Here is a 20,100-nt window from a genome sequence, read left to right as displayed (position 1 = left end):
AAACTGTATTTACAGCTCAAGTTTGAGTGAAAAATAATTATCTCCATTAGGGCTGTACAATTAATCGAAATTCTATTACAATTTTGATTATTACATTATTGTTATTATTACATATTATTGTGCCATGGCACATGCTTTTGCCTGACATAAAAACAAACAGCGCTGTGTGATGATGTCATCAGGCCGTGCTGCTCGGTTAACTTGTGCAGTAGTTCGGGCTGGCCAGCAGGGGGCAGGTGTGAAACAGAGACCTCTCCTTAATCGAGGCTTGAAATCATTTGTAGTTTTATGACTGTTCAGAAAAGAATAGAAAATATTCAGCATCGTTTTTTGATTAATAAATAAAATAAAAGTAGACTTTTTTAAAGTCAACAAATAATCGTTTGAATAAGCGTGATTTCAATTCTGACTAAAATAATCGTGATTATAACGATAACGTGATTATTAGTTTTCAATAATCGAGCAGCCCTAATTTCCGTTGTGTAATTGGATGTACAATATTTCTCTCTCCCTTTGAACATGCTACGACACCTGCAATGGCACTTATGGCCTCTAGGGGCATAAGTTACTTAATGCTGCTTTAATACAACTGAAAACCATTTCAAATGCACATAAAAGGTTCAAAGTTAAACCATTTATGAAACATCCATATAATGTGGGTCCCATTGATTTGAAATACTACGGTATATTCACTAATGGTACTTATAATGGCTTGGTTGTTAACACTTCTATACAACAGCGCACTCAATGAACCATTCTGTTTGTACTGGCTTCAGTCTGTAAACATTGGCGGCAGGTCACTTATCACGCGCCGCACTGTACAATATGTGTAACCTCAGCATCCATATGCACTCGTGTGAAATAATTCCATGGTCCATGCCGCCGTTCAATCTACAAATGTAATCCACTGGCTTTGCAGGTGCAATCATGAAACAATACGCTTCAGAACAGACAGATTTGAGGTGACAGTCAGCAAAGGAAGAGCAACGTGTTCTCATTAAAACAGCAAACAACTGCAAATGCAAATGATAGGCACTTGCCGAGGTAGCAGCCTGTGTCATGAGATTTATGTTGTGTAAAATGTTAGTTTTTTTTTCCGTAGGGCTGTGGGCTCGATAATTGCAGTCATGTGCAAAGCTATACGAAGGCGACCGGGGATTTATCGTTAGATTTATCATGGACGCCAAAGTGGGCAGGCGCTTTTTATTGCCGCAGCCCTTACTAACTGTCCTCGTAAACGCCAACATTAGCACAAAGTAGCAGCACTCTGGATTCTCCCAGAAGATGAAACTCAGACTTTAATGGACGCCTGGAGGGGGAGCAAGGTGCTGGATTTTGTCAATAGACTTCATCGTTAGTTCATTAATAATTTTGTGGAAAGCAATAACGTAATTTGTAGTGGCAAATTGGGGAGATTTCTCGATGGAGCGAAATGCGCTTCTGGTAATGTCAGGGGCCGGAGATTTAGAAAGTGGAAGGATAATGAACAAGAGTGTAATGGAACTATTCTGCGAACACTAGAGCAGAGTACAATCCCATTTGAATTCACTGGAGAAAGGGGCCTTTATGTGGTCGCTTAAGTGTGGCTGCGTATTTTGTCTTGCCTTATCTCGCTCACCGTTTGTATTTTTCCTCAACTCATTCCTCCTCTCACCGTGAGTCATACATCACCCCACAGCTCCTTTTCGGCTGTCAGATTTTCTACACTTTTTACTGCCACTCTAATCCAATTCAGAATCCAAATCCCAAAACGCTTCAACCCTGCAGGCTGCCCTTCTCAATGAACACCCCCGTTGACATTACCATTTTTACCCAGATTTTTTTTTTTTTCCTTTTCTTTTCTTTTCTTTTCTTTTCCTCACCGTCTTCTCCCCTCCTTGCCCTTGACACAGTTGGCTCCGAGACGCGTTTCTAAATCTGTGCCTCCAAGACAGTTCAGAAATGGCCACGGCAGTATGTGTGTCACAGGGGGCAGTCAGGGTCAGGGAATTGGGACTTGCTCGCGGCCGTTTACAAATAGGACATTTGTGGGTAATTTTAAACTTGACTAATCGCTATTATTTGTCCGACATAATAAATAGAATGGCCCTGACACTTTGGTCCCACGCCTCGTGCAGTTCTGCATGAAATTATTGATTGTCTGCGGAATCCTTCCGCAGACAATATATGGTTTTGGTGTTCTTTATTATTGATTGTCTGCGGAAAACTTCCGCAGACAATATATGGTTTTCATGTTCTTTATTATTATTATTATTATATTTTTTTCCAGATTTTCGGGAGCTTTCACAGCTTTCACAGTTTCAGCAATTTCAGCAAGTCATACATTTAAACGTTGAGCATGTTACACAGAATCCTGCCATTACTTTTGGGAATTCAGCGATTGCCGGTTTTTCCGCAATCGGCCGATATTCGGCCGATTTTTCCCATTACTTATAATGGGGCTTCCTCAAATTCACAGATTCTGCAGTTTTTTCCACAGTTTCAGCAATTTCTGCAGTTTGTGCTTGTTCAGCTTCCACAGCTTGTCAGTTTTCAGAAAAAATTAGAGTTCTGCAATTTTCCAGTTTTTTTCTACGGGCTTGGGAATTCTGCCATTGATTTGTATGGGGAATTCTGCCCATTCATTTTAATGGGACTTCAGGTACATTCAGGTCTTTCAGCCATTTCTGCAGTTTCAAATACTTCTGCAGTTTCAAATACTTCTGCAGTTCAAATACTTCTGCAGTTTCAAATACTTCTGCAGTTCAAATACTTCTGCAGTTTCAAATACTTCTGCAGTTCAAATACTTCTGCAGTTTCAAATACTTCTGCAGTTCAAATACTTCTGCAGTTTCAAATACTTCTGCAGTTCAAATACTTCTGCAGTTCAAATACTTCTGCAGTTTCAAATACTTCTGCAGTTCAAATACTTCTGCAGTTTCAAATACTTCTGCAGTTTCAAATACTTCTGCAGTTCAAATACTTCTGCGTTTCAAATACTTCTGCAGTTTCAAATACTTCTGCATTTCAAATACTTCTGCATTTCAAATACTTCTACAGTTCAAATACTTCTGCAGTTCAAATACTTCTGCAGTTTCAAATACTTCTGCAGTTCAAATACTTCTGCAGTTCAAATACTTCTGCAGTTTCAAATACTTCTGCAGTCCAAATACTTCTGCAGTTCAAATACTTCTGCAGTTCAAATACTTCCGCAGTTCAAATACTTTTGCAGTTTCAAGGATTGGGACAAAGACCCAGACAAAGACCCGAACCAAGACCCGAACCAAAACCCGAACCAAGACCCGAACCAAGACCTGAACCAAGACCCAGACCGAGACCCAGACCGAGACCCAAACCAAGACCCGAACCAAGACCCGAACCAAGACCTGAACCAAGACCCAGACCGAGACCCAGACCGAGACCCGAACCAAGACCCAGACCCGAACCAAGATCAGAACGAAACCCAGACCGAGACCCGAACCCAAACCAAGACCCAGACCAAGACCAGAAACAAGACCCAGACTAAGATCCGAACCAAGACCCGAACCAAGACCCGAACCAAGACCCGAACCAAGACCCGAACCAAGACCCGAACCAAGACCCAGACCAAGACCCGAACCAAGACCCGAACCAAGACCCGAACCAAGACCCGAACCAAGACCCGAACCAAGACCCGAACCAAGACCTGAACCAAGACCCAGACCGAGACCCAGACCGAGACCCGAACCAAGACCCGAACCAAGACCCGAACCAAGACCCGAACCAAGACCCGAACCAAGACCCGAACCAAGACCTGAACCAAGACCCAGACCGAGACCCAGACCGAGACCCAGACCGAGACCCGAACCAAGACCCGAACCAAGACCCGAACCAAGACCCGAACCAAGACCTGAACCAAGACCCAGACCGAGACCCAGACCGAGACCCGAACCAAGACCCAGACCAAGACCCGAACCAAGATCAGAACGAAACCCAGACCGAGACCCGAACCCAAACCAAGACCGGAGCGAAAAGCCAGACCCAGAACAAGACCCGAACCAAGACCCGAACCAAGACCCGAACCAAAACCCAGACCAAGACCCAGACCAAGATCCGACCCAAGACCTGGACCAAGACCAAGTCCAGACCAGGTTGCTATAGCTACCGGAATTTAAACCATAACCAGGTAAACCACAGAAGCCAGGCAAAGTCCAGACCAAGTTACCATAGTAACCTGAATTCAATCCATAACCAGGCAAACCACAGAAGCAAGGCCAAGTCCAGACCAAGTTACCATAGTAACCTGGTTTAAAACCATAACCAGGTAAACCACAGGAACCAGGCCAAGTCCAGACCAAGTCCCCATAGCTACCGGAATTAAAACCATAACCAGGTAAACCACAGGAACCAGGCCAAGTCCAGACCAAGTTACCATAGTTACCAGAATTCCATCCATAACCAGGAAAACCACAGAAGCCAGGGCAAGTCCAGACCAAGTTACCATAGTTACCAGAATTCAATCCATAACCAGGTAAACTACAGAAGCCAGGCCAAGTCCAGACCAAGTTACCATAGTAACCTGAATTCAATCCATAACCAGGAAAACCACAGAAGCCAGGGCAAGTCCAGACCAAGTTACCATAGTAACCTGAATTCAATCCATAACCAGGTAAACCACAGAAGCCAGGCCAAGTCCAGACCAAGTTACCATAGTAACCTGAATTCAATCCATAACCAGGTAAACCACAGAAGCCAGGCCAGGTCCAGACCAAGTTACCATAGTAACCTGAATTCAATCCATAACCAGGAAAACCACAGAAGCCAGGGCAAGTCCAGACCAAGTTACCATAGTTACCAGAATTCAGTCCATAACCAGGTAAACCACAGAAGCCAGGCCAAGTCCAGACCAAGTTACCATAGTAACCTGAATTCAATCCATAACCAGGAAAACCACAGAAGCAAAGCCAAGTCCAGACCAAGTTACCATAGTTACCGGAATTACAACCATAACCAGGAAAACCACAGAAGCCAGGCCAAGTCCAGACCAAGTTACCATAGTTACCATAATTCAGTCCATAACCAGGTAAACCACAGAAGCCAGGCCAAGTCCAGACCAAGTTACCATAGAAACCTGAATTCAATCCATAACCAGGAAAACCACAGAAACCAGGCCAAGTCCAGACCAAGTTACCATAGTTACCAGAATTCAGTCCATAACCAGGTAAACCACAGAAGCCAGGCCAAGTCCAGACCAAGTTACCATAGAAACCTGAATTCAATCCATAACCAGGAAAACCACAGAAACCAGGCCAAGTCCAGACCAGGTTCCCATAGTTACCGGAACTAAAACCAGATCCAGGAAAACTACAGAAGCCAGGCAAAGTCCAGACCACATTTCCATAGTTACCGGATAATTTCAGGAGTTTCAAGTATTTCAGTGTTCAGGAATTCAACAGTGTAAAGGATTTTAGGAATTTCAAGGTTTTAACAGTTTCATGGTTTCAACAGTTTCAAGGTTTTAACAGTTTCAAGGTGTCAACAGTTTTGAAGATTTCAAAAGTTTCAATGTTTCAAATCTTTCAAGGCCTTCAGGAGTTTCAAAGAAAGTATTTTAACAGCTTCAAGGCATTTTCAAGGATTGTTCAGGTGACTTCTGCATTAGATCTATTCCGCAGTCAATCGCAATTGCGCAGCAATTGCAAAATTTTCTAGTATTATTATAGTATTTTTTTCCAAATTTTCTGCAGCTTTCACAACTTTCACAATTTCAGCGATTTCCACAAGTTATACATCAAAACGTTCAGCATGTTGGAGAGAATCCTGCTATTACTTTTGGGAATTCTGCAACTTCCGGTTTTTCCGCAATCGGCCGATATTCGGCCGATTTTTCCTATTAGTTATAATGGGGCTCCCGCAAATTCACAGATTCTGCAGTTTTTTCCACAGTTTCTGCAATTTCTGCAGTTTGTGCTTGTTCAGCTTCCACAACTTGTCAGTTTTCAGAAAAAATTAGAGTTCTGCAGTTTTCCAGTTTTTTTCTACGGGCTTGGGAATTCTGCCATTGATTTGTATGGGGAATTCTGCCCATGCATTTGAATAGGATTTCTGATACAGTGAAGTCTGTGAGTGATTTAAACAGTTTATAAAATGTTAAGAGTTTATACAATGTCAAGAGTTTCTGCAATTTCAACAGTTTTTTACAGATTCTGCAACAAAATAGGGATTTTTGCAATTACAACACAATTATGCAACTAAATAGGGATTTTCACAATAAAAGCACTATAATGTAACTTAATAGGGATTTTCACATATAAAGCACTATAATGCAACTTAATAGGGATTTTCGCATGTAAAGCACTATAATGCAACTTAATAGGGATTTTCACATATAAAGCACTATAATACAACTTAATAGGGATTTTCACAATAAAAGCACTATAATGCAACTTAATAGGGATTTTCGCATATAAAGCACTATAATGCAACTTAATAGGGATTTTCACATGAAAAGCACTATAATGCAACTTAATAGAGATTTTCACATGTAAAGCACTATAATACAACTTAATAGGGATTTTCACAATAAAAGCACTATAATGCAACTTAATAGGGATTTTCGCATATAAAGCACTATAATGCAACTTAATAGGGATTTTCACATATAAAGCACTATAATGCAACTTAATAGGGATTTTCGCATATAAAGCACTATAATGCAACTTAATAGGGATTTTCACATGTAAAGCACTATAATGCAACTTAATAGGGATTTTCACATGTAAAGCACTATAATGCAACTTAATAGGGATTTTCACAATAAAAGCACTATAATGCAACTTAATAGGGATTTTCACATGTAAAGCACTATAATGCAACTTAATAGGGATTTTCACAATAAAAGCACTATAATGCAACTTAATAGGGATTTTCACATGTAAAGCAGTAGTATGCAACTTAATAGGGATTTTCACATGTAAAGCAGTATTATGCAACTAAATGAGGATTTTCACGATAAACGCACTCTCTTACACTCTTATGCAATTAAGTAATTTTTTCACAATTTTTATGCAATTTTTGCAATTTCTGCATTAGTAGCCTAGGATTCCGCAGTCAATCGCAATTGCGCAGCAATTGCAAAATTTTCTAGTTATTATTATTATATTTTTTTCCAGATTTTCGGGAGCTTTCACAGCTTCCACAGTTTCAGCAATTTCAGCAACTTATACATTTAAACGTTCGGCATGTTACAAAGAATCCTGCTATTACTTTTGGGAATTCAGATATTCCCGGTTTTTCCGCAATCGGCCGATATTCGGCCGATTTTTCCCATTACTTATAATGGGGCTTCCGCAAATTCACATATTCTGCAGTTTTTTCCACAGTTTCAGCAATTTCTGCAGTTTGTGCTTGTTCAGCTTCCGCAGCTTGTCAGTTTTCAGAAAAAATTAGAGTTCTGCAATTTTCCATTTTTTTCTACGGGATCGGGAATTCTGCCATTGATTTGTATGGGGAATTCTGCCCATTCATTTTAATAGGCCCATGCATTTTAATGGGACTTCAGGTACTTTCAGCCATTTCTGCAGTTCAAATACTTCTGCAGTTTCAAATACTTCTGCAGTTCAAATACTTCTGCAGTTTCAAATACTTCTGCAGTTTCAAATACTTCTGCAGTTCAAATACTTCTGCAGTTTCAAATACTTCTGCAGTTTCAAATACTTCTGCAGTTTCAAATACTTCTGCAGTTCAAATACTTCTGCAGTTTCAAATACTTCTGCAGTTTCAAATACTTCTGCAGTTCAAATACTTCTGCAGTTTCAAATACTTCTGCAGTTTCAAATACTTCTGCAGTTTCAAATACTTCCGCAGGTCAAATACTTCCGCGGCTTCAAATACTTCTGCAGTTCAAATACTTCTGCAGTTTCAAATACTTCTGCAGTTTCAAATACTTCTGCAGTTCAAATACTTCTGCAGTTTCAAATACTTCTGCAGTTTCAAATACTTCTGCAGTTCAAATACTTCCGCACTTCAAATACTTCTGCAGTTCAAATACTTCTGCAGTTCAAATACTTCTGCAGTTTCAAATACTTCTGCAGTACAAATACTTTTGCAGAACCAAGACCCGAACCAAGACCCGAAACAAGACCCGAACCAAGTCCCAGACCGAGACCCAGACCGAGACCCGAACCCAAACCAAGACCCAGACCAAGACCCGAAACAAGACCCGAACCAAGTCCCAGACCGAGACCCAGACCGAGACCCGAACCCAAACCAAGACCCAGACCAAGACCAGAAACAAGACCCAGACTAAGATCCGAACCAAGACCAAGATCGGAGCTAAAAGCCAGACCCAGAAAAAGACCCGAACCAAGACACGAACCAAGACCCGAACCAAGACCCAGACCAAGACCCGAACCAAGACCCGAACCAAGACCCGAACCAAGGCCCGAACCAAGGCCCGAACCAAGGCCCGAACCAAGACCCAGACCGAGACCCAGACCGAGACCCGAACCAAGACCCAGACCAAGACCCGAACCAAGATCAGAACGAAACCCAGACCGAGACCCGAACCCTAACCAAGACCGGAGCTAAAAGCCAGACCCAGAACAAGACCCGAACCAAGACCCGAACCAAAACCCAGACCAAGACCCAGACCAAGACCAAGTCCAGACCAGGTTGCCATAGCTACCGGAATTAAAACCATAACCAGGTAAACCACAGAAGCCAGGCAAAGTCCAGACCAAGTTGCCATAGTAACCTGAATTCAATCCATAACCAGGTAAACCACAGAAGCAAGGCCAAGTCCAGACCAAGTTACCATAGTAACCTGATTTAAAACCATAACCAGGTAAACCACAGGAACCAGGCCAAGTCCAGACCAAGTCCCCATAGCTACCGGAATTAAAACCATAACCAGGTAAAGCACAGGAACCAGGCCAAGTCCAGACCAAGTTACCATAGTAACCTGAATTCAATCCATAACCAGGAAAACCACAGAAGCCAGGGCAAGTCCAGACCAAGTTACCATAGTTACCTGAATTCAATCCATAACCAGGTAAAACACAGAAGCCAGGCCAGGTCCAGACCAAGTTACCATAGTAACCTGAATTCAATCCATAACCAGGAAAACCACAGAAGCCAGGGCAAGTCCAGACCAAGTTACCATAGTTACCAGAATTCAGTCCATAACCAGGTAAACCACAGAAGCCAGGCCAAGTCCAGACCAAGTTACCATAGTAACCTGAATTCAATCCATAACCAGGAAAACCACAGAAGCAAGGCCAAGTCCAGACCAAGTTACCATAGTTACCGGAATTACAACCATAACCAGGAAAACCACAGAAGCCAGGTTAAGTCCAGACCAGGTTGCCATAGTAACCTGAATTCAATCCATAACCAGGATAACCACAGAAACCAGGCCAAGTCCAGACCAGGTTCCCATAGTTACCGGAACTAAAACCATAACCAGGAAAACTGCAGAAGCCAGGCAAAGTCCAGACCACATTTCCATAGTTACCGGATAATTTCATGAGTTTCAAGTATTTCAGGAGTGTTCAGGAATTCAACAGTGTTATTATAGGAATTTCAAGGTTTTAACAGTTTCAAGGTTTTAACAGTTTCATGGTTTCAACAGTTTCAAGGTTTCAACAGTTTCAAAGTTTCAACAGTTTCAAGGTTTCAACAGTTTCAAAGTTTCAACAGTTTCAAGGTTTCAACAGTTTCAAAGTTTCAACAGTTTTGAAGATTTCAGGAGTTTCAATGTTTCAAATCTTTCAAGGACTTCAGGAGTTTCAAAGAAAGTATTTTAACAGTTTCAAGGCATTTTCAAGGATTTTTCAGGTGACTTCTGCATTAGATCTATTCCGCAGTCAATCGCAATTGCGCAGCAATTGCAAACATTTCTAGTTATTATTAAACTTCCGTTTTTTTCCCGTTTTTCTGCAGCTTTCACAGCTTTCACAATTTCAGCGATTTCCACAAGTTATACATCAAAACGTTCCGCATGTTGGAGAGAATCCTGCTATTACTTTTGGGAATTCTGCAACTTCCGGTTTTTCCGCAATCGGCCGATATTCGGCCGATTTTTCCCATTACTTATAATGGGGCTTCCGCAAATTCACAGATTCTGCAGTTTTTTCCACAGTTTCAGCAATTTCTGCAGTTTGTGCTTGTTCAGCTTCCACAACTTGTCAGTTTTCAGAAAAAAATAGAGTTCTGCAGTTTTCCAGTTTTTTTCTACGGGCTTGGGAATTCTGCCATTGATTTGTATGGGGAAGGCTCCCCATTCATTTTAATAGGATTTCTGATACAGTGAAGTCTGTGAGTGATTTAAACAGTTTATACAATGTTAAGACTTTATACAATGTTAAGAGTTTATGCAATTTCAACAGTTTTTACACTTTCTGCAACAAAATAGGGATTTTCACAATAATTGCACTATAATGCAACTTAATAGGGATTTTCGCATATAAAGCACTATAATGCAACTTAATAGGGATTTTCACATATAAAGCACTATAATACAACTTAATAGGGATTTTCACATATAAAGCAGTATAATGCAACTTAATAGGGATTTTCACATATAAAGCAGTATAATGCAACTTAATAGGGATTTTCGCATATAAAGCAGTATAATGCAACTTAATAGGGATTTTCACATATAAAGCAGTATAATGCAACTTAATAGGGATTTTCACATATAAAGCAGTATAATGCAACTTAATAGGGATTTTCGCATGTAAAGCAGTATAATGCAACTTAATAGGGATTTTCACATATAAAGCAGTATAATGCAACTTAATAGGGATTTTCACATATAAAGCAGTATAATGCAACTTAATAGGGATTTTCGCATATAAAGCAGTATAATGCAACTTAATAGGGATTTTCACATATAAAGCACTATAATGCAACTTAATAGGGATTTTCACATGTAAAGCAGTATAATGCAACTTAATAGGGATTTTCACATATAAAGCACTATAATGCAACTTAATAGGGATTTTCACATATAAAGCACTATAATGCAACTTAATAGGGATTTTCGCATATAAAGCACTATAATGCAACTTAATAGGGATTTTCACATATAAAGCACTATAATGCAACTTAATAGGGATTTTCACATATAAAGCAGTATAATGCAACTTAATAGGGATTTTCACATATAAAGCACTATAATGCAACTTAATAGGGATTTTCACATGTAAAGCAGTATAATGCAACTTAATAGGGATTTTCACATGTAAAGCAGTATAATGCAACTTAATAGGGATTTTCACATGTAAAGCAGTATAATGCAACTTAATAGGGATTTTCACATATAAAGCACTATAATGCAACTTAATAGGGATTTTCACATATAAAGCACTATAATGCAACTTAATAGGGATTTTCGCATATAAAGCACTATAATGCAACTTAATAGGGATTTTCACATATAAAGCACTATAATGCAACTTAATAGGGATTTTCACATATAAAGCAGTATAATGCAACTTAATAGGGATTTTCGCATATAAAGCAGTATAATGCAACTTAATAGGGATTTTCGCATATAAAGCACTATAATGCAACTTAATAGGGATTTTCACATATAAAGCACTATATTGCAACTTAATAGGGATTTTCGCATATAAAGCAGTATAATGCAACTTAGTAGGGATTTTCACATGTAAAGCAGTATAATGCAACTTAATAGGGATTTTCACATGTAAAGCAGTATAATGCAACTTAATAGGGATTTTCACATGTAAAGCAGTATAATGCAACTTAATAGGGATTTTCACATGTAAAGCAGTATAATGCAACTTAATAGGGATTTTCACATGTAAAGCAGTATAATGCAACTTAATAGGGATTTTCACATGTAAAGCAGTATAATGCAACTTAATAGGGATTTTCACATGTAAAGCAGTATAATGCAACTTAATAGGGATTTTCACATGTAAAGCAGTATAATGCAACTTAATAGGGATTTTCACATATAAAGCACTATAATGCAACTTAATAGGGATTTTCGCATATAAAGCACTATAATGCAACTTAATAGGGATTTTCACATATAAAGCACTATAATGCAACTTAATAGGGATTTTCGCATATAAAGCACTAAAATGCAACTTAATAGGGATTTTCACATATAAAGCACTATAATGCAACTTAATAGGGATTTTCACATATAAAGCACTATAATGCAACTTAATAGGGATTTTCGCATGTAAAGCAGTGTAATGCAACTTAATAGGGATTTTCACATATAAAGCAATATAATGCAACTTAATAGGGATTTTCGCATATAAAGCAATATAATGCAGCTTAATAGGGATTTTCACATATAAAGCACTATAATGCAACTTAATAGGGATTTTCACATATAAAGCACTATAATGCAACTTAATAGGGATTTTCGCATGTAAAGCAGTGTAATGCAACTTAATAGGGATTTTCACATATAAAGCAATATAATGCAACTTAATAGGGATTTTCGCATATAAAGCAGTACAATGCAACTTAATAGGGATTTTCGCATGTAAAGCACTATAATGCAACTTAATAGGGATTTTCACATATAAAGCAATATAATGCAGCTTAATAGGGATTTTCACATATAAAGCACTATAATGCAACTTAATAGGGATTTTCGCATGTAAAGCACTATATAATGCAGCTTAATAGGGATTTTCACATATAAAGCACTATAATGCAACTTAATAGGGATTTTCGCATGTAAAGCAGTGTAATGCAACTTAATAGGGATTTTCACATATAAAGCAATATAATGCAACTTAATAGGGATTTTCGCATATAAAGCAATATAATGCAGCTTAATTGGGATTTTCACATATAAAGCACTATAATGCAACTTAATAGGGATTTTCACATGTAAAGCAGTATAATGCAACTTAATAGGGATTTTCGCATGTAAAGCACTATAATGCAACTTAATAGGGATTTTCACATATAAAGCAATATAATGCAGCTTAATAGGGATTTTCACATATAAAGCACTATAATGCAACTTAATAGGGATTTTCGCATGTAAAGCACTATATAATGCAGCTTAATAGGGATTTTCACATATAAAGCACTATAATGCAACTTAATAGGGATTTTCGCATGTAAAGCACTATAATGCAACTTAATAGGGATTTTCACATATAAAGCAATATAATGCAGCTTAATAGGGATTTTGCAACTTAATAGGGATTTTCGCATGTAAAGCACTATAATGCAACTTAATAGGGATTTTCACATATAAAGCAATATAATGCAACTTAATAGGGATTTTCACATATAAAGCACTATAATGCAACTTAATAGGGATTTTCACATATAAAGCAATATAATGCAGCTTAATAGGGATTTTCACATATAAAGCACTATAATGCAACTTAATAGGGATTTTCGCATGTAAAGCACTATAATGCAACTTAATAGGGATTTTCACATATAAAGCAATATAATGCAGCTTAATAGGGATTTTTACATATAAAGCACTATAATGCAACTTAATAGGGATTTTCACATATAAAGCACTATAATGCAACTTAATAGGGATTTTCGCATGTAAAGCAGTATTATGCAATTATGAATTTTCACAATGTTTTGCAATTTTTGTCATTTCTGCATTAGTAGCCTACAATTCCGCAGACAATCGCAATTGCGCAGCAATTGCAAAATTTTCTAGTTATTATTAAACTTCCGTTTTTTTCCCGTTTTTCTGCAGCTTTCACAGCTTTCACAATTTCAGCGATTTCCACAAGTTATACATCAAAACGTTCCGCATGTTGGAGAGAATCCTGCTATTACTTTTGGGAATTCTGCAACTTCCGGTTTTTCCTCAATCGGCCGATATTCGGCCGATTTTTCCCATTACTTATAATGGGGCTTCCGCAAATTCACAGATTCTGCAGTTTTTTCCACAGTTTCAGCAATTTCTGCAGTTTGTGCTTGTTCAGGTTCCACAACTTGTCAGTTTTCAGAAAAAAATAGAGTTCTGCAGTTTTCCAGTTTTTTTCTACGGGCTTGGGAATTCTGCCATTGATTTGTATGGGGATGGCTCCCCATTCATTTTAATAGGATTTCTGATACAGTGAAGTCTGTGAGTGATTTAAACAGTTTATACAAAGTTAAGACTTTATACAATGTTAAGACTTTATACAATGTTAAGAGTTTATGCAATTTCAACAGTTTTTACAGTTTCTGCAACAAAATAGGGATTTTCACAATAATTGCACTATAATGCAACTTAATAGGGATTTTCGCATATAAAGCACTATAATGCAACTTAATAGGGATTTTCACATATAAAGCACTATAATGCAACTTAATAGGGATTTTCACATATAAAGCACTATAATGCAACTTAATAGGGATTTTCGCATATAAAGCACTATAATGCAACTTAATAGGGATTTTCACATATAAAGCACTATAATGCAACTTAATAGGGATTTTCACATATAAAGCACTATAATGCAACTTAATAGGGATTTTCACATATAAAGCACTATAATGCAGCTTAATAGGGATTTTCACAATAATTGCACTATAATGCAATTTAATAGGGATTTTCACATATAAAGCACTATAATGCAACTTAATAGGGATTTTCACATATAAAGCACTATAATGCAACTTAATAGGGATTTTCACATATAAAGCACTATAATGCAGCTTAATAGGGATTTTCGCATATAAAGCACTATAATGCAGCTTAATAGGGATTTTCACATATAAAGCACTATAATGCAGCTTAATAGGGATTTTCACATATAAAGCACTATAATGCAACTTAATAGGGATTTTCACATATAAAGCAATATAATGCAACTTAATAGGGATTTTCACATATAAAGCACTATAATGCAATTTAATAGGGATTTTCACATATAAAGCACTATAATGCAACTTAATAGGGATTTTTGCATGTAAAGCACTATAATGCAACTTAATAGGGATTTTCGCATGTAAAGCAGTATAATGCAACTTAATAGGGATTTTTGCATATAAAGCAGTATATTGCAACTTAATAGGGATTTTTACAATTACAACACAATTATGCAACTTAATAGGGATTTTCGCATATAATGCACTATTATGCAATTATGAATTTTCACAATGTTTTGCAATTTTTGTCATTTCTGCATTAGTAGCCTACAATTCCGCAGACAATCGCAATTGCGCAGCAATTGCAAAATTTTCTAGTTATTATTATTATAGTATTTTTTTCCAAATTTTCTGCAGCTTTCACAACTTTCACAATTTCAGCGATTTCCACAAGTTATACATCAAAACGTTCCGCATGTTGGAGAGAATCCTGCTATTACTTTTGGGAATTCTGCAACTTCCGGTTTTTCCGCAATCGGCCGATATTCGGCCGATTTTTCCTATTAGTTATAATGGGGCTCCCGCAAATTCACAGATTCTGCAGTTTTTTCCACAGTTTCAGCAATTTCTGCAGTTTGTGCTTGTTCAGGTTCCACAACTTGTCAGTTTTCAGAAAAAATTAGAGTTCTGCAGTTTTCCAGTTTTTTTCTACGGGCTTGGGAATTCTGCCATTGATTTGTATGGGGAATTCTGCCCATTCATTTGAATAGGATTTCTGATACAGTGAAGTCTGTCAGTGATTTAAACAGTTTATACAATGTTAAGACTTTATACAATGTCAAGAGTTTCTGCAATTTCAACAGTTTTTACAGATTCTGCAACAAAATAGGGATTTTTGCAATTACAACACAATTATGCAACTAAATAGGGATTTTCACAATAAAAGCACTATAATGCAACTTAATAGGGATTTTCACATATAAAGCAGTATAATGCAACTTAATAGGGATTTTCGCATGTAAAGCAGTATAATGCAACTTAATAGGGATTTTCACATGTAAAGCACTATAATGCAACTTAATAGGGATTTTCACATGTAAAGCACTATAATGCAACTTAATAGGGATTTTCACAATAAAAGCACTATAATGCAACTTAATAGGGATTTTCACATGTAAAGCACTATAATGCAACTTAATAGGGATTTTCACATGTAAAGCACTATAATGCAACTTAATAGGGATTTTCACAATAAAAGCACTATAATGCAACTTAATAGGGATTTTCACATGTAAAGCACTATAATGCAACTTAATAGGGATTTTCACATGTAAAGCACTATAATGCAACTTAATAGGGATTTTCACAATAAAAGCACTATAATGCAACTTAATAGGGATTTTCACATGTAAAGCACTATAATGCAACTTAATAGGGATTTTCACATGTAAAGCACTATAATGCAACTTAATAGGGATTTTCACAATAAAAGCACTATAATGCAACTTAATAGGGATTTTCACATGTAAAGCACTATAATGCAACTAAATAGGGATTTTCACATATAAAGCACTATAATGCAACTTAATAGGGATTTTCACATATAAAGCACTATAATGCAACTTAATAGGGATTTTCACAATAAAAGCACTATAATGCAACTTAATAGGGATTTTCACATGTAAAGCACTATAATGCAACTTAATAGGGATTTTCACATGTAAAGCACTATAATGCAACTTAATAGGGATTTTCACATATAAAGCAGTATAATGCAACTTAATAGGGATTTTCACAATAAAAGCACTATAATGCAACTTAATAGGGATTTTCACAATAAAAGCACTATAATGCAACTTAATAGGGATTTTCACATGTAAAGCACTATAATGCAACTTAATAGGGATTTTCACATATAAAGCAGTATAATGCAACTTAATAGGGATTTTCACATATAAAGCACTATAATGCAACTTAATAGGGATTTTCACAATAAAAGCACTATAATGCAACTTAATAGGGATTTTCACAATAAAAGCACTATAATGCAACTTAATAGGGATTTTCACAATAAAAGCACTATAATGCAACTTAATAGGGATTTTCACAATAAAAGCACTATAATGCAACTTAATAGGGATTTTCACATGTAAAGCACTATAATGCAACTTAATAGGGATTTTCACATGTAAAGCACTATAATGCAACTTAATAGGGATTTTCACAATAAAAGCACTATAATGCAACTTAATAGGGATTTTCACATGTAAAGCACTATAATGCAACTAAATAGGGATTTTCACATATAAAGCACTATAATGCAACTTAATAGGGATTTTCACATATAAAGCACTATAATGCAACTTAATAGGGATTTTCACAATAAAAGCACTATAATGCAACTTAATAGGGATTTTCACATATAAAGCACTATAATGCAACTAAATAGGGATTTTCACATGTAAAGCACTATAATGCAACTTAATAGGGATTTTCACATGTAAAGCACTATAATGCAACTTAATAGGGATTTTCACATATAAAGCAGTATAATGCAACTTAATAGGGATTTTCACAATAAAAGCACTCTTATGCAATTATGAATTTTTTCACAACTTTTATGCCTTTTTTGCAATTTCTGCATTAGTAGCCTACGATTCCGCAGTCAATCGCAATTGCGCAGCAATTGCAAAATTTTCTAGTTGATTATGTTGTGTTAACTTTTTGCAGTTGAGGGTCACAGTATTGCCGTGGTAATTTAGGACCATCTTGAAGAAATAAAGACATGTTCAAGCACTACGGGAATATAGCCATGAACTGTGAGTGGGTAAAGCTGAAGCTGAAATGTCTGTATTGATTCCCAAAGATCATTAGTACTCTATACTGTTTGGATCGAAATAAATACTTTCCGTAGTCCCTCTGGGGGTAATACAAGTGTTAATGGGATGATTGGGGGGGGTCTTTCACCTTCCCCTCGTGTCTCTGGAAAGAAAACCATAATTGCAACTTCACTGCCAACAGGTCGGAGGCTCCAATAAACACTAATGGGATCACCTAGCAGAAGCAAACAGGCTAACGGGCAAAGCTAACTGTGGGTTAGCACCACTTAAAAAGTATTTACAAGTTTGTGTGGAAAAAATTATCTCCATTGTGTAATTGGATGTACAACATCCCTCTCTCCCTTTGTCCTTTCTATCAGTGTCGTATTTACTCTCACGGACAATTAATGAGTAGATAAAAACGCAACATGCTAGGACACCTGCAGTGGCGCTTCTTGCCTCTAGGGGCATGAGTTACTTAGTACTGCTTTGATTTCTACTGTTGGTGCTGTATCCCATCATGTTCAGTAAAATCCACTTCTGCTTGTTCCTCCTGAAAGTGCGCTCTTATTTATGATAACCTCTGCCATCTATGAGCATATCCCCCGTTATGTTTACTTCTGTCGGTCAGGTCTATTGGTCGTCATGGTGAATGCATTGGAGTGACCTTCCCGGCCGGCCATCACACAGTTAAGAAACATTGACATTCAGCAGAAGGTTTATTGGCGGCATAGCAAGTGGTGCTCTGTCCGTTTTATCTGCTTTTTAGCGTACCTTTGAAAAAGACTAACAACCTCTACATCTAATGGCCTTTAGGCGACTTTCATGAGAAGGACTGCATAATAATAATGTGATTGTTTGCATTACATTTCAAGCAATACTTGTTTTCTTCAAGAAATGCAATGAAAACCCCATGTCAAGTAAATAAGTAATAATACATGTCCACATAGAGTTACATCAAAACACTTTTTGTCCTTCTGGCACATGCACCATTCCACATTATTAGCCTATGTTGTATTACAGGCAGAGCCTTATTACATCCTCTGTCTTTGCTCTCTTCTTCTTGTGTGGTGGGAGAAACATGTCTTCAGGCAAACAGCGGAAAAGACGGACTTAAAAAGCACCGAGCTCGTCTGTCAGATATGGATTGGGACATCAAACAGACTCACTGGTCAGATCGAGATCATTTTTCAAGGTTACGCACCAACAAGTGAGCACTGGAATTGCGCTTTATTCCAAGGACATGAGTTTTACTTTGGGGGCATCATTTTTATTCTGTTCAATCTTTTATTTCTGTACAGTAGACTTGGCAGGCACTCAATATTTCTTTATTTTTTTTTTTACACTTTATTAAGAGATCTTGCGTTCTGTTGAAGCTTTGTTTAGAATTCCAATATCCCCCTTATCATGCCAGGGTTCTGACAGGAGCGTAAATAACTTATAAGGCTGTAGTGTTTCTTATGTGGCCAGCAACTCTCTGAGCAGAGGACTACATGCTTGCTCACACACAACTCACACCGCCGCCGTCCCTCGCCGTGGCAACAGAGAACTGGACTGTAATTATTAAACAGGGCAGAGAGGAGCAGGGGCTGATGGTTAAAGGAGTGAGTGATAAATATACAAAGACTGAACGGGGGTTAGATGTGGATGGATAATAAGGTAGACAGCCACAGATAGTTACCCCAGCTTTAGATGGATGGGCAGTGAGACAGGTCAACAAATAGCCAGGCGGCGCGAATGACAGCTCGGAAACACCCTAAACTAGACTCTGCGTTCCCAATGAAAGTGAATTTACTTGGAACGTGTTCAATTTGTGCCACCTCCCGACCCATGGACTCGTGCAATATGAAGAAGATGCCACCCTCCTTACTCTATTCCTCCCTTTTTTCATTAATTTGATTGGCAGACTGCATAGAGCGGATGGGAGCCAGGGCTTGTAGTTGCTGTGGCAACGGCCTGCTCTTTGTTAAAGGCTACATTCCTGGCATCTGATGTGTCTGCGCCGCGATCGATAGAAAGCCCAGCCTGCAGGGACTGATGAGCGCGCCGGGGCTTTTGCCAGGCTGGGGCGAACCACGCCGGAGCGAGGATAGACCTGTGGAAGATGCGCGGACGGGAGATAAATCGGCGAGAGCGAGGAGGACGGGATGCGTGAGATATGGAGATACGTGCGGCGCGTCGTCTGAGCCGGGGAGAGGGGTGAGTGCTGTGGGAACAGGCAGAGGACCGGGAGCGCTAAACAAGTCTCATCTCTCTGAATTTACGGAAACCACTCCAGTTATACAATCAACTTCGGTTGTATTCCTGCCTTTTGTCGTGTACACCTTGGCAATTTTGCGGTGATTGACATAGTTCTAAAAGCTTTGAAATCATTTTTTTTTTCTTCTTTCAAAATCCTTCATGATAGCGCATTAAAATTTCCCAGCGCTCGCAGATGTGTCTTGCAGTTTGCGCACCTAATTGGCAGAGATAGCCATGAGCTGAATGCAGA

The 20,100-nt window shown here is 38.1% G+C and overlaps 1 protein-coding gene across 2 annotated transcripts in view; it reads left to right on the top strand.

Annotated features, from left to right (window-relative positions):
- lingo2b (leucine rich repeat and Ig domain containing 2b) overlaps nucleotides 1-20,100 on the top strand; it is a 64,411-nt gene that overhangs the window by 39,421 nt on the left and 4,890 nt on the right. Inside the window, exon 1 of one of the 2 annotated variants that reach the window (XM_079573039.1) lies at nucleotides 19,344-19,808. The exons of the other annotated variant lie outside the window; for it this stretch is intronic. The gene's annotated coding sequence lies outside the window, so the exon portion shown is untranslated. Of the gene's footprint in view, nucleotides 1-19,343; nucleotides 19,809-20,100 lie in introns of those variants that run through there. 2 annotated transcript variants of the gene reach the window in all.

The sequence above is a fragment of the Gobius niger genome (assembly GCF_951799975.1).
Source record: "Gobius niger genome assembly, chromosome: 16".
NCBI classification, from domain to species: domain Eukaryota; kingdom Metazoa; phylum Chordata; class Actinopteri; order Gobiiformes; family Gobiidae; genus Gobius; species Gobius niger.
The sequence above is the reverse complement of the archived record's forward strand: the minus strand, read 5'-3'. Positions and strand labels throughout refer to the sequence as shown.